This window comes from Mauremys reevesii, linkage group 12 (assembly GCF_016161935.1).
Source record: "Mauremys reevesii isolate NIE-2019 linkage group 12, ASM1616193v1, whole genome shotgun sequence".
Lineage (NCBI taxonomy): Eukaryota > Metazoa > Chordata > Testudines > Geoemydidae > Mauremys > Mauremys reevesii.
The window spans coordinates 44,096,510-44,114,123 of record NC_052634.1 but is presented as its reverse complement, the minus strand read 5'-3'; the positions used below and the strand labels follow the sequence as shown (position 1 = coordinate 44,114,123).

Sequence of the window (17,614 nt, the reverse complement as noted above, 5' to 3'; positions counted from 1 at the left end):
CAGCGCTGTGTTCGGGATTCATTTCTGCTCTCTGATAAAACTGCTCCAGGCTTCTCTGTCCCACTAATATTCATCCAGGCTCCCCGGCGCTGTTAGTATCTGTCCAGAGCTCTCGCCAGCCCTGCCCCAGGAGAGCTGGGCGCTCGCCCTGCTCTAGGAGAGCCAGGCAGGCCCTGAGCACTAGACGGTGACCCTAGGCCAGTGGTGCCAGAACAATCTGTATAGTGGGGGGGGGGCTGAGCCACCGAACCAACTGTAACCCCTGGGTGTGATGGAAACCACGTCAAGCCAGGGGCTGCTGCAGCCCCCGCAGTTCCAGCCCCTCTGCCCAGGCAGCTCCCCCAGCCTGACACAGACACCCACCCCTGCACCCGCCCCACCCCAGGGCTCCTCAGCCCAGAGGGGAGCCCCCCGGCTGAGTGGGGAATCAGAACCCCCCGAAATTACCCTGGGACCAGCATGATCTGCCTCTGCCCTGCCCTGCTCTGCATGTATTCGGAGCGAGTCAGTTTCCCTGTCCCAACATGTGTCCCCCAATGTGTCTCTTCTCTTCCCCAGTTCCCTCCAAACCACCCCATTTCCCCTGCACCCCGGGCTGGGTCTCTGCCAACCCCCCTTCTCCCCTCCTGCCCCCAATATCTCCCTGCCCCTACGGGTCTGTAGGGCTGGATCCCTCCCACCCCCCTTCTCCCCTCATTTCCTGCCTCTGGGGGTCTATGGAGATGGGTGTCTCCTCTGCCATCCCCTCTCCTACCCCCCCATATCCCGCTGCCTCTAGGGGTCTATGGGGCTGGGTCTCTCCCCCCTCCATCCCCTCCCCTGCCCCCAATATCCCTCTGGGGCTCTGTGGGGCTGGGTCTCTCTCCCTGTCCCTGTGCTCCCCCCTGCACACGATGTCCTGGGAGTGACTCAGATTCCCTGGACCAACATTTCACCCCCTCACCCCACATGTCTCTTCTCTCCCCCAGCTCCCTGCACCCCAGGCTGGGTCTCTGCCAACCCCCTTCTCCCCTCCTGCCCCCAAGATCCCCTGCCCATATGGGTCTATGGGGCTGGGTCTCTCCTCCCCTTCTCCCCCCATCCCCTCATCCCTTCCCCCAATATCTCCCTACCCCAGTCTGTCTATGGGGCTGGGTCTCTCCCTGAAGCCCCGCCCCCAGCGCGGGGCTAACGGACAATCCCCGCCCGGCGGCTGTGACGTGCGCTGGGGCTGTGACGTGCGGTGACGTGCTCAGTCCCCGTGGGCGACTCATTCATTGAGACCATAACGACGGAAGGTGTCACGTGTCCATGGGCGGGGCTATGCAGATGAGCAGTGTCTGGCGGCAGGACGGAGAGCAGCGAGAGGAACCGAAGGAGCCCGGCGGAGAGAATTCTCTGCGTGTGGACAGAATCCGGTGTGGGGAGTTCGTGCTGTGGGTGCCTGCGCCGGAGTCACTTCGGGGCAGTGATTGCTACTGAGCTGCATAGTGACCAAAGGCGTGTGAATGGGGTGTGGTGCCTGGCGGGGAGCAGCTCATGGTGAAAAGGTGCCCCTCACTCCCGACCCGCAGCCCCTGCTATCCCAGTCCTGACCTCCAGACCCACAGCTCTGCCGGTGCCCCTCACTCCCGTCCCGCAGTCCCTGCTATCCCAGTCCTGACCTCCAGACCCACAGCTCTGCCGGTGCCCCTCACTCCCGTCCCGCAGCCCCTGCTATCCCAGTCCTGACCGGCAGCCTCACAGCTCTGCCGGTGCCCCTCACTCCCGACCCGCAGCCCCTGCTATCCAGTCCTGACCTCCAGACCCACAGCTCTGCCGGTGCCCCTCACTCCCGACCCGCAGCCCCTGCTATCCAGTCCTGACCTGCAGACCCAGAGCTCTGCCGGTGCCCCTCACTCCCGACCCGCAGCCCCGGCTATCCAGTCCTGACCTCCAGACCCACAGCTCTGCGGGTGCCCCTCACTCCCGAACCGCAGCCCCCACTATTCCAGTCCTGACCTCCAGACCCACAGCTCTGCTGGTGCCCCTCCCAACCCGCAGCCCCCACTATTCCATTCCTGACCTGCAGACTCACAGGTCTGCCGGTGCCCCTCACTCCAGACCCGCAGCCCCTGCTATCCCAGTCCTCACCTCCAGACCCACAGCTCTGCGGGTGCCCCTCACTCCCGACCCGCAGCCCCTGCTATCGCAGTCCTGACCTGCAGCCTCACAGCTCTGCTGGTGCCCCTCACTCCCGACCCGCAGCCCCCGCTATCCAGTCCTGACCTGCAGACCCACAGCTCTGCCGGTGCCCCTCACTCCCGACCCGCAGCCCCTGCTATCCAGTCCTGACCTGCAGACCCAGAGCTCTGCCGGTGCCCCTCACTCCCGACCTGCAGCCCCTGCTATCCCAGTCCTGACCTGCAGACTCACAGGTCTGCCGGTGGCCCTAACTCCCGACCCGCAGCCCCTGCTATCCAGTCCTGACCTGCAGACCCAGAGCTCTGCCGGTGCCCCTCACTCCCGACCCGCAGCCCCGGCTATCCAGTCCTGACCTCCAGACCCACAGCTCTGCGGGTGCCCCTCACTCCCGAACCGCAGCCCCCACTATTCCAGTCCTGACCTCCAGACCCACAGCTCTGCTGGTGCCCCTCCCAACCCGCAGCCCCCACTATTCCATTCCTGACCTGCAGACTCACAGGTCTGCCGGTGCCCCTCACTCCTGACCCGCAGCCCCTGCTATCCCAGTCCTCACCTCCAGACCCACAGCTCTGCGGGTGCCCCTCACTCCCGACCCGCAGCCCCTGCTATCGCAGTCCTGACCTGCAGCCTCACAGCTCTGCTGGTGCCCCTCACTCCCGACCCGCAGCCCCCGCTATCCAGTCCTGACCTGCAGACCCACAGCTCTGCCGGTGCCCCTCACTCCCGACCCGCAGCCCCTGCTATCCAGTCCTGACCTGCAGACCCAGAGCTCTGCCGGTGCCCCTCACTCCCGACCTGCAGCCCCTGCTATCCCAGTCCTGACCTGCAGACTCACAGGTCTGCCGGTGTCCCTAACTCCCGACCCGCAGCCCCTGCTATCCAGTCCTGACCTGCAGACCCACAGCTCTGCCGGTGCCCCTCACTCCCGACCCGCAGCCCCCGCTATCCCAGTCCTGACCTCCACACCCACAGCTCTGCTGGTGCCCCTCCCAACCCACAGCCCCCACTATTCCATTCCTGACCTGCAGACTCACAGGTCTGCCGGTGCCCCTCACTCCCGACCCGCAGCCCCTGCTATCCCAGTCCTGACCTGCAGACCCAGAGCTCTGCCGGTGCCCCTCACTCCCGACCCGCAGCCCCCGCTATCCAATCCTGACCTCCAGACCCACAGCTCTGCGGGTGCCCCTCACTCCCGACCCGCAGCCCCCGCTATCCCAGTCCTGACCTCCAGACCCACAGCTCTGCCGGTGCCCCTCACTCCCGACCCGCAGCCCCTGCTATCCAGTCCTGACCTGCAGACCCAGAGCTCTGCCGGTGCCCCTCACTCCCGACCCGCAGCCCCTGCTATCCCAGTCCTGACCTGCAGACCCACAGCTCTGCTGGTGCCCCTCACTCCCGACCCGCAGCCCCTGCTATCCCAGTCCTGACCTGCAGACCCACAGCTCTGCCGGTGCCCCTCACTCCCGACCCGCAGCCCCTGCTATCCAGTCCTGACCTGCAGCCTCACAGCTCTGCCGGTGCCCCTCACTCCCGACCCGCAGCCCCCGCTATCCAGTCCTGACCTGCAGCCCCACAGCTCTGCCGTTGCCCCTCACTCCCGACCCGCAGCCCCTGCTATCCCAGTCCTGACCTGCAGACTCACAGCTCTGCCGGTGCCCCTCACTTCCGACCCGCAGCCCCTGCTATCCAGTCCTGACCTGCAGACTCACAGCTCTGCCGGTGCCCCTCACTCCCGACCCGCAGCCCCTGCTATCCAGTCCTGACCTGCAGACTCACAGCTCTGCCGGTGCCCCTCACTCCCGACCCGCAGCCCCTGCTATCCAGTCCTGACCTGCAGACCCACAGTTCTGCCGGTGCCCCTCACTCCCGACCCGCAGCCTTGCTATCCCAGTCCTGACCTCCAGACCCACAGTTCTGCCGGTGCCCCTCACTCCCGACCCGCAGCCTTGCTATCCCAGTCCTGACCTCCAGACCCACAGCTCTGCCGGTGCCCCTCACTCCCGACCCGCAGCCCCCGCTATCCCAGTCCTGACCTCCAGACCCACAGCTCTGCCGGTGCCCCTCACTCCCGACCCGCAGCCCCTGCTATCCAGTCCTGACCTGCAGACCCAGAGCTCTGCCGGTGCCCCTCACTCCCGACCCGCAGCCCCCGCTATCCAGTCCTGAGCTGCAGACCCAGAGCTCTGCCGGTGCCCCTCACTCCCGACCCGCAGCCCCTGCTATCCAGTCCTGACCTGCAGACTCACAGTTCTGCCGGTGCCCCTCACTCCCGACCCGCAGCCCCTGCTATCCCAGTCCTGACCTGCAGACTCAGAGGTCTGCCGGTGTCCCTAACTCCCGACCCGCAGCCCCTGCTATCCAGTCCTGACCTCCAGACCCACAGTTCTGCCGGTGCCCCTCACTCCCGACCCGCAGCCCCTGCTATCCCAGTCCTGACCTGCAGACCCACAGCTCTGCCGGTGCCCCTCACTCCTGACCCGCAGCCCCCACTATCCCAGTCCTGACCTGCAGACTCACAGCTCTGCCGGTGCCCCTCACTCCTGACCCGCAGCCCCTGCTATCCAGTCCTGACCTGCAGACCCAGAGCTCTGCGGTGCCCCTCACTCCCGACCCGCAGCCCCTGCTATCCCAGTCCTGACCTGCAGACCCACAGCTCTGCCGGTGCCCCTCACTCCCGACCCGCAGCCCCCGCTATCCAGTCCTGACCTGCAGACCCACAGCTCGGCCGGTGCCCCTACTTCCCCACCCGCCGCCCCCGCTGTCCCGGTCCTGACCTGCAGACCCACAGCTCTGCCGGTGCCCCTCACTCCCGACCCGCAGCCCCAGCTATCCCCGTCCTGACATGCAGCCGCACAGCTCTGCCGGTGCCCCTCACTCCCGACCCGCAGCCCCCGCTATCCAGTCCTGACCTGCAGCCTCACAGCTCTGCCGGTGCCCCTCACTCCCGACCCGCAGCCCCCGCTATCCAGTCCTGACCTGCAGACCCACAGCTCTGCCGTTGCCCCTCACTCCCGACCCGCAGCCCCTGCTATCCAGTCCTGACCTCCAGACCCACAGCTCTGCGGGTGCCCCTCACTCCCGACCTGCAGCCCCTGCTATCCCAGTCCTGACATGCAGACCCACAGCTCTGCCGGTGCCCCTCACTCCCGACCCGCAGCCCCCGCTATCCAGTCCTGACCTGCAGACCCACAGCTCTGCCGGTGCCCCTCACTCCCGACCCGCAGCCCCCACTATCCCAGTCCTGACCTGCAGACTCACAGCTCTGCCGGTGCCCCTCACTCCCGACCCGCAGCCCCTGCTATCCAGTCCTGACCTGCAGACCCACAGCTCTGGCGGGGCACCTCACTCCCGACCCGCAGCCCCTGCTATCCCCGTCCTGACCTGCAGACTCAGAGGTCTGCCGGTGTCCCTAACTCCCGACCCGCAGCCCCTGCTATCCAGTCCTGACCTGCAGACCCACAGCTCTGCCGGTGCCCCTCACTCCCGACCCGCAGCCCCTGCTATCCAGTCCTGACCTGCAGACCCAGAGCTCTGCCGGTGCCCCTCACTCCCGACTCGCAGCCCCTGCTATCCAGTCCTGACCTGCAGACTCACAGCTCTGCCGGTGCCCCTCACTCCCGACTCGCAGCCCCTGCTATCCAGTCCTGACCTGCAGACTCACAGCTCTGCCGGTGCCCCTCACTCCCGACCCGCAGCCCCTGCTATCCCAGTCCTGACCTGCAGACTCACAGGTCTGCCGGTGTCCCTAACTCCCGACCCGCAGCCCCTGCTATCCAGTCCTGACCTGCAGACCCACAGCTCTGCCGGTGCCCCTCACTCCCGACCCGCAGCCCCCGCTATCCCAGTCCTGACCTCCAGACCCACAGCTCTGCTGGTGCCCCTCCCAACCCGCAGCCCCCACTATTCCATTCCTGACCTTCAGACTCACAGGTCTGCCGGTGCCCCTCACTCCCGACCCGCAGCCCCCGCGAGCCAATCCTGACCTCCAGACCCACAGCTCTGCGGGTGCCCCTCACTCCCGACCTGCAGCCCCGCTATCCCAGTCCTGACCTCCAGATCCACAGCTCTGCCGGTGCCCCTCACTCCTGACCCGCAGCCCCTGCTATCCAGTCCTGACCTGCAGACCCAGAGCTCTGCCGGTGCCCCTCACTCCCGACCCGCAGCCCCTGCTATCCCAGTCCTGACCTGCAGACCCACAGCTCTGCTGGTGCCCCTCACTCCCGACCCGCAGCCCCTGCTATCCCAGTCCTGACCTGCAGACCCACAGCTCTGCGGTGCCCCCCACTCCCGACCCGCAGCCCCTGCTATCCCAGTCCTGACCTGCAGCCTCACAGCTCTGCCGGTGCCCCTCACTCCCGACCCGCAGCCCCTGCTATCCAGTCCTGACCTGCAGACTCATAGCTCTGCCGGTGCCCCTCACTCCCGACCCGCAGCCCCTGCTATCCAGTCCTGACCTGCAGACCCACAGTTCTGCCGGTGCCCCTCACTCCTGACCCGCAGCCTTGCTATCCCAGTCCTGACCTCCAGACCCACAGCTCTGCCGGTGCCCCTCACTCCCAACCCGCAGCCCTCGCTATCCCAGTCCTGACCTCCAGACCCACAGCTCTGCCGGTGCCCCTCACTCCCGACCCGCAGCCCCTGCTATCCAGTCCTGACCTGCAGACCCAGAGCTCTGCCGGTGCCCCTCACTCCCGACCCGCAGCCCCCGCTATCCAGTCCTGACCTCCAGACCCACAGCTCTGCGGGTGCCCCTCACTCCCGAACCGCAGCCCCCACTATTCCAGTCCTGACCTCCAGACCCACAGCTCCGCCGGTGCCCCTCACTCCCGACCCACAGCCCCCGCTATCCCAGTCCTGACCTGCAGACCCACAGCTCTGCTGGTGCCCCTCACTCCCGACCCGCAGCCCCGCTATCCCAGTCCTGACCTCCAGACCCACAGCTCTGCAGTTGCCCCTCACTCCCGACCCGCAGCCCCCTCTATTCCAGTCCTGACCTGCAGACCCACAGCTCTGCCGGTGCCCCTCACTCCTGACCCGCAGCCCCACTATCCCAGTCCTGACCTGCAGACTCACAGCTCTGCCGGTGCCCCTCACTCCCGACCCGCAGCCCCAGCTATCCCGTCCAGTACTGCAGACCCAGAGCTCTGCCGGTGCCCCTCACTCCCGACCCGCAGCCCCTGCTATCCAGTCCTGACCTGCAGACCCACAGCTCTGCGGTGCCCCTAATTCCCGACCCGCAGCCCCCGCTATCCCAGTCCTGACCTGCAGACCCACAGCTCTGCCGTTGCCCCTCACTCCGGACACGAAGCCCCTGCTATCCCAGTCCTGACCTGCAGCCTCACAGCTCTGCCGGTGCCCCTCACTCCCGACCCGCAGCCCCCGCTATCCAGTCCTGACCTGCAGCCTCACAGCTCTGCGGTGCCCCTCACTCCCGACCCGCAGCCCCGCTATCCAGTCCTGACCTGCAGACCCACAGCTCTGCCGTTGCCCCTCACTCCCGACCCGCAGACCCTGCTATCCAGTCCTGACCTCCAGACCCACAGCTCTGCGGGTGCCCCTCACTCCCGACCGGCAGCCCCGGCTATCCCAGTGCTGCCCTGCAGACCCACCGCTCTGCCACTGCCCCTCACTCCCGACCCGCAGCCCCTGCTATCCCAGTCCTGACCTGCAGACTCACAGCTCTGCCGTTGCCCCTCACTCCCGACCCGCAGCCCCTGCTATCCCAGTCCTGACCTGCAGACTCACAGCTCTGCCGGTGCCCCTCACTCCTGACACGTAGCCCCTGCTATCCAGTCCTGACCTCCAGACGCACAGCACTGCGGGTGCCCCTCACTCCCGACCCGCAGCCCCCGCTATCCCAGTCCTGACCTCCAGACCCACAGCTCTGCGGGTGCCCCTCACTCCCGACCCGCAGCCCCTGCTCTCCAGGCCTGTCCTCCAGACCCACAGCTCTGCGGTGCCCCTCACTCCCGACCCGCAGCCCCGCTATCCCAGTCCTGACCTCCAGACCCACAGCTCTACGGTGCCCTCACTCCCGACCCGCAGCCCCTGCTATCCAGTCCTGAACTGCAGACCCAGAGCTCTGCCGGTGCCCCTCACTCCCGACCCGCAGCCCCTGCTATCCCAGTCCTGACCTGCAGACCCACAGCTCTGCTGGTGCCCCTCACTCCCGACCCGCAGCCCCTGCTATCCCAGTCCTGACCTGCAGACTCACAGGTCTCCCGGTGCCCTTCACTTCCGACCCGCAGCCCCCGCTATCCCAGTCCTGACCTCCAGACCCACAGCTCTGCCGGTGCCCCTCACTCCCGACCCGCAGCCCCGGCTATCCCAGTCCTGACCTGCAGACCCACAGCTCTGCCGGTGCCCCTCACTCCCGACCCGCTGCCCCCGCTATCCCAGTCCTGACCTCCAGACCCACAGCTCTGCGGGTGCCCCTCACTCCCGACCCGCAGCCCCCGCGATCCAGTCCTGACCTGCAGCCTCACAGCTCTGCCGGTGCCCCTCACTCCCGACCCGCAGCCCCCGCTATCCAGTCCTGACCTGCAGACCCACAGCTCTGCCGGTGCCCCTCACTCCCGACCCGCAGCCCCCGCTATCCCAGTCCTGACCTGCAGACTCACAGCTCTGCCGGTGCCCCTCACTCCCGACCCGCAGCCCCTGCTATCCAGTCCTGACCAGCAGACCCAGAGCTTTGCCGGTGCCCCTCACTCCCGACCCGCAGCCCCTGCTATCCAGTCCTGACCTGCAGACCCACAGCCTTGCCGGTGCACCTCACTCCCGACCCGCAGCCCCTGCTATCCCAGTCCTGACCTGCAGACTCAGAGGTCTGCCGGTGTCCCTAACTCCCGACCCGCAGCCCCTGCTATCCAGTCCTGACCTGCAGACCCACAGTTCTGCTGGTGCCCCTCACTCCCAACCCGCAGCCCTCGCTATCCCAGTCCTGACCTCCAGACCCACAGCTCTGCCGGTGCCCCTCACTCCCGACCCGCAGCCCCTGCTATCCAGTCCTGACCTGCAGACCCAGAGCTCTGCCGGTGCCCCTCACTCCCGACCCGCAGCCCCGGCTATCCAGTCCTGACCTCCAGACACACAGCTCTGCGGGTGCCCCTCACTCCCGAACCGCAGCCCCCACTATTCCAGTCCTGACCGGCAGACCCACAGCTCTGCTGGTGCCCCTCCCAACCCGCAGCCCCCACTATTCCATTCCTGACCTGCAGACTCACAGCTCTGCCGGTGCCCCTCACTCCCGACCCGCAGCCCCCGCTATCCAATCCTGACCTCCAGACCCACAGCTCTGCGGGTGCCCCTCACTCCCGACCCGCAGCCCCCGCTATCCAGTCCTGACCTGCAGACCCACAGCTCTGCCGGTGCCCCGCACTCCCGACTCGCAGCCCCTGCTATCCAGTCCTGACCTGCAGGATCACAGCTCTGCCGGTGCCCCTCACTCCCGACCCGCAACCCCTGCTATCCCAGTCCTGACCTGCAGACCCACAGCTCTGCCGGTGCCCCTCACTCCCGACCCGCAGCCCCCGCTATCCCAGTCCTGACCTCCAGATCCACAGCTCTGCCGGTGCCCCTCACTCCTGACCCGCAGCCCCTGCTATCCCAGTCCTGACCTGCAGACCCAGAGCTCTGCCGGTGCCCCTCACTCCCGACCCGCAGCCCCCGCTATCCAATCCTGACCTCCAGACCCACTGCTCTGCGGGTGCCCCCCACTCCCGACCCGCAGCCCCCGCTATCCCAGTCCTGACCTCCAGACCCACAGCTCTGCCGGTGCCCCTCACTCCCGACCCGCAGCCCCTGCTATCCCAGTCCTGACCTGCAGCCTCACAGCTCTGCTGGTGCCCCTCACTCCCGACCCGCACCCCTGCTATCCAGTCCTGACCTGCAGCCTCACAGCTCTGCCGGTGCCCCTCACTCCCGACCCGCAGCCCCCGCTATCCAGTCCTGACCTGCAGCCCCACAGCTCTGCCGTTGCCCCTCACTCCCGACCCGCAGCCCCCGCTATCCCAGTCCTGACCTGCAGACTCACAGCTCTGCCGGTGCCCCTCACTCCCGACCCGGAGCCCCTGCTATCCAGTCCTGACCTGCAGCCTCACAGCTCTGCCGGTGCCCCTCACTCCCGACCCGCAGCCCCTGCTATCCAGTCCTGACCTGCAGACTCACAGCTCTGCCGGTGCCCCTCACTCCCGACCCGCAGCCCCTGCTATCCAGTCCTGACCTGCAGACCCACAGTTCTGCCGGTGCCCCTCACTCCCGACCCGCAGCCTTGCTATCCCAGTCCTGACCTCCAGACCCACAGTTCTGCCGGTGCCCCTCACTCCCGACCCGCAGCCTTGCTATCCCAGTCCTGACCTCCAGACCCACAGCTCTGCCGGTGCCCCTCACTCCCAACCCGCAGCCCTCGCTATCCCAGTCCTGACCTCCAGACCCACAGCTCTGCCGGTGCCCCTCACTCCCGACCGGCAGCCCCTGCTATCCAGTCCTGACCTGCAGACCCAGAGCTCTGCCGGTGCCCCTCACTCCCGACCCGCAGCCCCCGCTATCCAGTCCTGACCTCCAGACCCACAGCTCTGCGGGTGCCCCTCACTCCCGAACCGCAGCCCCCACTATTCCAGTCCTGACCTCCAGACCCACAGCTCCGCCGGTGCCCCTCACTCCCGACCCGCAGCCCCTGCTATCCCAGTCCTGACCTGCAGACCCACAGCTCTGCTGGTGCCCCTCACTCCCGACCCGCAGCCCCCGCTATCCCAGTCCTGACCTCCAGACCCACAGCTCTGCCGTTGCCCCTCACTCCCGACCCGCAGCCCCTGCTATCCCAGTCCTGACCTGCAGACCCACAGCTCTGCCGGTGCCCCTCACTCCTGACCCGCAGCCCCCACTATCCCAGTCCTGACCTGCAGACTCACAGCTCTGCCGGTGCCCCTCACTCCCGACCCGCAGCCCCTGCTATCCAGTCCTGACCTGCAGACCCAGAGCTCTGCCGGTGCCCCTCACTCCCGACCCGCAGCCCCTGCTATCCAGTCCTGACCTGCAGACCCACAGCTCTGCCGGTGCCCCTAATTCCCGACCCGCAGCCCCCGCTATCCCAGTCCTGACCTGCAGACCCACAGCTCTGCCGTTGCCCCTCACTCCCGACCCGCAGCCCCTGCTATCCCAGTCCTGACCTGCAGCCTCACAGCTCTGCCGGTGCCCCTCACTCCCGACCCGCAGCCCCCGCTATCCAGTCCTGACCTGCAGCCTCACAGCTCTGCCGGTGCCCCTCACTCCCGACCCGCAGCCCCCGCTATCCAGTCCTGACCTGCAGACCCACAGCTCTGCCGTTGCCCCTCACTCCCGACCCGCAGCCCCTGCTATCCAGTCCTGACCTCCAGACCCACAGCTCTGCGGGTGCCCCTCACTCCCGACCTGCAGCCCCTGCTATCCCAGTCCTGACATGCAGACCCACAGCTCTGCCGGTGCCCCTCACTCCCGACCCGCAGCCCCTGCTATCCCAGTCCTGACCTGCAGACCCACAGCTCTGCCGTTGCCCCTCACTCCCGACCCGCAGCCCCTGCTATCCCAGTCCTGACCTGCAGACTCACAGCTCTGCCGGTGCCCCTCACTCCTGACACGCAGCCCCTGCTATCCAGTCCTGACCTCCAGACCCACAGCTCTGCCGGTGCCCCTCACTCCTGACCCGCAGCCCCTGCTATCCCAGTCCTGACCTCCAGACCCACAGCTCTGCGGGTGCCCCTCACTCCCGACCCGCAGCCCCCGCTATCCAGTCCTGACCTCCAGACCCACAGCTCTACCGGTGCCCCTCACTCCCGACCCGCAGCCCCTGCTATCCCAGTCCTGACCTCCAGACCCACAGCTCTGCGGGTGCCCCTCACTCCCGACCCGCAGCCCCCGCTATCCCAGTCCTGACCTCCAGACCCACAGCTCTACCGGTGCCCCTCACTCCCGACCCGCAGCCCCTGCTATCCAGTCCTGAACTGCAGACCCAGAGCTCTGCCGGTGCCCCTCACTCCCGACCCGCAGCCCCTGCTATCCAGTCCTGACCTGCAGACCCACAGCTCTGCCGGTGCCCCTCACTCCCGACCCGCAGCCCCTGCTATCCCAGTCCTGACATGCAGACCCACAGCTCTGCTGGTGCCCCTCACTCCCGACCCGCAGCCCCTGCTATCCCAGTCCTGACCTGCAGACCCACAGCTCTGCCGTTGCCCCTCACTCCCGACCCACAGCCCCCGCTATCCCAGTCCTGACCTCCAGACCCACAGCTCTGCGGGTGCCCCTCACTCCCGACCCGCAGCCCCCGCTATCCAGTCCTGACCTGCAGCCTCACAGCTCTGCCGGTGCCCCTCACTCCCGACCCGCAGCCCCGGCTATCCAGTCCTGACCTGCAGACCCACAGCTCTGCCGGTGCCCCTCACTCCCGACCCGCAGCCCCCACTATCCCAGTCCAGACCTGCAGACTCACAGCTCTGCCGGTGCCCCTCACACCCGACCCGCAGCCCCGCCTATCCAGTCCGGACCTGCAGACCCAGAGCTTTTCTGGTGCCCCTCACTCCCGACCCGCAGCCCCTGCTATCCAGTCCTGACCTGCAGACCCACAGCTCTGCCGGTGCCCCTCACTCCTGACCCGCAGCCCCCGCTATCCCAGTCCTGACCTGCAGACTCACAGCTCTGCCGGTGCCCCTCACTCCCGACCCGCAGCCCCCGCTATCCAGTGCTGACCTCCAGACCCTCAGCTCTGCGGGTGCCCCTCACTCCCGACCCTCATCCCCTGCTATCCAGTCCTGACCTCCAGACCCACAGCTCTGCCGGTGCCCCTCACTCCCGACCCACAGCCCCCGCTATCCCAGTCCTGACCTGCAGACTCACAGCTCTGCCGGTGCCCCTCACTCCCGACCCGCAGCCCCCGCTATCCAGTGCTGACCTCCAGACCCTCAGCTCTGCGGGTGCCCCTCACTCCCGACCCTCATCCCCTGCTATCCAGTCCTGACCTCCAGACCCACAGCTCTGCTGGTGCCCCTCACTCCCGACCCGCAGCCCCCGCTATCCCAGTCCTGACCTGCAGACTCACAGCTCTGCCGGTGCCCCTCACTCCCGACCCGCCGCCCCCTGGGCTTCCCCCAGCTCTACCAGTGCCCCTCACTCCCGACCTGCAACCCCTGCCATCCCATTCCTGACCTCCTGTGACGTTATGAGTGTAATATAATATTTCATTGAAAGGTGAAAGGGCCAGAAAGAGTTAATCAACTCACCTCAGAGACTGACCTGACCCATGGGTGAACCTTAAGGACTGGTTAGGAAGATCTGTAAATGAATAGAGCTTTGAAATGCAAGTCTGCATTGTTAGAGGTAGAAGGGGAGATGTTTGCTCAGGGCTTGTGATGTCAGCAAACAAGTCTTGTCTATTGCTGTAGTTTTAATTCAAAGATCAAAAAAGGAATATTAACATTTATGAAACTCCACCAGAGAGGTCCTTTGGGGCCATCTGCCTGTCCCAAGTCAGGGTAAAGGAGGAGGGTTGGGCGTGGGGCTAGCAACTCCACCCTGTAAAAATCAGCTTGCTACAGAAACGCCAACAATAGAGTTAACAGAGACTTTTAGCCTGGAAAAAGAAGGGTCTTCAACTCGAAGACGCATGACGCTGGGCGGTGAAAGCCGCGAGGAAGCCACTAAGCCGATCACCCTTCTTACAACCAGGAGGATTACCATCGGCACATGGAATGTGAGGACCATGTACGAGTCAGGAAAGACTGCGCAGGTTGCAGCAGAGATGAGGAGCAACAACCTGACCCTACTAGGCATTAGCGAGACAAGATGGACGCAAGCTGGACCACCAGACAGGCACTGCGGTGGAACCCCCAAGGCAAGCGGAAAAGAGGCCGCCCAAGAAATACCTGGCGACGCGACCTTCAGGTTGATAGCAAAAAAATGGGCTGTACCTGGAACCAGCTAGAGCGAATGGCCCAGGATAGAAGACTATGGAGATCTGTGGTTGGCGGCCCATACCCCGGTTGGGGTGACGGGCATGAATGAATGAATGAATGAACATTTATGATGACACTTGAGTGAAATAGTATTATTGTCTCTGTGTCTCTTTGAAGGTTGTGCTAACCTGGATCTGAACTGTTTAATGGGTAAATTACCCTGTGCTAATTGCCAGGATGTTTGGGAGAAGAAGTTAAGCCTATAGTTTTCTCAGGCCGAAAGGCTGCTGGAAATGTATAAGAACCGTGGGACACGATCCTGCTTCATCTCAGATCTGCTTTGGGTTTCAAGAGGGGGAAACCTTAAGCCATAAGGATTGAGATCCCCAGTCACTGACTGGAGCCACCCTGAATATGGACATTGCACTATAACCTCTGGACTATTTCTAAAAGGACTTTTGGCAACTACAAGCTCACCTCTGCTATGCATCTGAACCTCAAGAATTGAATTCAAGTCTGTCTGTATATTGATCTTTTAACCAACACTCTCTCTCTTTTCTTTTTTAATAAATTTTAGCTTAGTTAATAAGAGTTGTCTATAGCATGTATTTGGGGTAAGATCTAAGTTATAATTGAACCTGGGTAGGTGGCTGATCCTTTGGGATTGGAAGAACCTTTTCTTTTATATGATGAGATAAGATTTTCAGGAATCATCATCATATGTGACATGTGTGTCTGGATGGAGGCCTGAGGCTGGGCACTTTAAGGGAACTGCGTGGTTTGGACTTCTGAGTAACCAGTGAGGTGCTACAGAAGCTGTTTTGTGCTGGTTGGTAAATCTAAGTATTGGAATAACCACCAGCGTTTGGGGTTTGTCTGCCCCGTTTTGTTTGCAGTTCACCCTGATTGAGTGACCTCAGCTGGTTCCCACGGCAGCACCGTCACACTGCTCCTTTCTAGTCACACTTTCTACACATCTAACATTAGTGTATAATGTAATACAGATCTATCCCAACACCTGCTGGAGGGCCTCTGGTAAGGTGGATTCGGCGGCATGCCTGTGGGAGGTCTGCCGGTCCCGCGCCTTCGGCGTAACCACCACCGAATTGCCGCTGAAGCCGCAGGACTGGCGGAGCTCCCGCAGGCATGCCGCCTAATCCGCATTACCAGGGGACCTCCTGCAGACAGGCTGCTGAAGGCAGCCTGACTGCCACCCTCACAGTGACCAGCGGGCCACCCCCTTCAGCTTGCTGCACTGGTGCCTGGAGCTGCCCCTGTCCCTGACCCAGGGCAGAGGATATTGGAAGCTGAACATCCAGAGCTTGCAAGATAAAGGAGCAGGGGGGTGAAGCCTGGCGGTGTTGGCAGAACGGGAAAGCATCAGAGGGTCCTATGGCAACCAGGGGGATTGGTGGGAGTTGGTGAGGGAGGAGTTGGCGGCTTTGTGCCGGCAGTCGGACAAACACCACAACATTAAAGAAACCAGCAGTGCCAAGTCCTGCAGCGTCGCCTGTGGGATTTCCACAAGAGCATCCAGGCTGGGGAGCCGGTCAGCGTGTGACTGTAGAACAGGATCAAGCGACAGCTGCCCGAGTTCCAGGAGATGAGGCTGCAGCTGGCCGATATGAGCGGGAGCATCGAGTGAAGGGAGGGGCGGCCTCCCCTGACATTTTTGCAGCCTGCAGGGAACGGAGACAAAGCAGGGGGATGCAGGGACTCAGGGCAGGACCCGCGGATCCGGTAGTGCAGGACCACAGTCACTGGAGGAGGAGAGAGAGTCCTGCGAGAGGAAGCCGCTGGTGGGAAGCAATAAGTGCAGAGTGCAAACCAGCCAGCTGAGAGTCACAGGGGTCTAGAAAACAAAACAGCAGCAGGTCCCATGGTGTAATGGGCTGCACTCGGGACTTTGAATCCTGGAATCTGAGTTCAAATCTCAGTGGGACCTGTGGCGGGTATGTTGGTTTCCTGCAAAGCCCTGGAGCTCAAGGTGCTTTGTTACTCTGTCCCTACCTGAGTTAGAGTGATTTTTTTTTCTCCTCCTCCTGGGTCACTGGTGCCCATTGGAGATGGGTCTCTGGTCCAGCTGGGCCGCCATAGGGTGGGGTCCTAGAACTTAACCGTCTGGCTAGAGATTCCTGCGGGTTGACCTGATGGTTGGGTTTCTTGCTGCTTCACCTGACGCCTACAACTTTGGTCCCTGTAGCTGCAGCTGCCACACTCTTCCTCTTGCCCACATGGCATTTAAAGGAAGCAGGGCCAGGGCCAGAGTCCCAGGCTGGAGCCCAGCACCTCTCCTCCTCTGGGCACCTGGAGCAGAGGCAGCTGGTGCTGACAGCTCCAAGGGAAGGCTTAAAAGCCACAGAGCAACTGAGGTCAGGGCTAGAGGAGGGCAGGACCATGCCTATGTGTGGCCTTCAGACAGGCACAAAAACACCCAGCCAGGCTGCTCCCTGCCCATGCCGAACCCCACTGAAGGCCACCAGCATGTGGGGCGGCTGCTGATGCTCTGTGGCCATTATCGAAGACGGTAGGAAAGCAGGGCCAGCCCCCCGGTAGCGCCTCTTACCATTCATACTCCAGGTGCTCACTTTTGCAATGGGGCAGGAGATTTTACCCCAAGAGGCTTTTCCCCAGCTGGCGAGAAGCAGAGAAACACCCAGGCTCCCAAGGTGCTATGTAGCAACCCCCCTCCAGCACAGGGACAGGCGCACACTTGAAAGAGGGAAACTGCTCCACACACTAGCCCGGGCAGCCGCCCATTTTCTTTGGCAAGTCAGGAAGGGCAAAGGCGAGACTGGAAGCGCCTGGGGCTCATGCCCCAGCCTTTGTGACACCCAACCCCCAACTCCTTCCCGGGGCTCTAGCTGAAGCCAGAGCATTGGCCTGAGCAGCCAAGAAGAGGTTCCAGCCCTGAAGGGAGCAGGACTTTCAGCCCAAAAGTAAAATTGCACAAGCAGAACCACGAAGGGACTTGACCCCTCAATCGCCTGATCCGAAGTCAGGCGCCTTCTCCATTAGGCCACATAGGAAAAGGCCCTCCAGGCACTTCTTTGGAAAAGGCCGACACTGACGCATCCGACGAAGTGGGGATTCACCCACGAAAGCTCATGCTCCAATACGTCTGTTAGTCTATAAGGTGCCACACGACTCTTTGCTGCTTTTGCAGACACTGTGTTTCTCAGGTCAGCTACTGAGGGGGGCCGAGACTCTCTGGGCACAAGAAGTCGAGTTCCCAGTGAGACGTGAGACTTAATTCTCTGGAGCCAGGTGCAGGGCTTTGGCAGGGAGGCTCAGGCATGGGGGATTGGGGTGCAGCGGACGGACCGGCTGTCTAGGTGGGGAGATTTAGTCTCACTGAGGAGGAGGAGGAGGAATCCTGCTGACAGGCAGTGGCCAGGGTCGGTGCAAGCACTAGGCGAACTAGTTGGCCGCCCAGGGTGCCAAGTGGTTGGGGGCACCATAAAGCGCACTCAGGGGAGGCGGGGGAGTGGAGGTGAGCTGGGGCAGGAGGCTGGGGGAGGTGCGGGTGG

The 17,614-nt window shown here is 64.0% G+C and overlaps 1 protein-coding gene across 1 annotated transcript in view; it reads right to left on the bottom strand.

Moving 5' to 3' along the window:
* The window catches only part of LOC120375429 (zinc finger protein 551-like), a gene marked incomplete at both ends in the record, with an annotated part of 536,130 nt that overhangs the window by 126,169 nt on the left and 392,347 nt on the right, over positions 1-17,614 (bottom strand). The gene's annotated exons all lie outside the window — the stretch shown is intronic.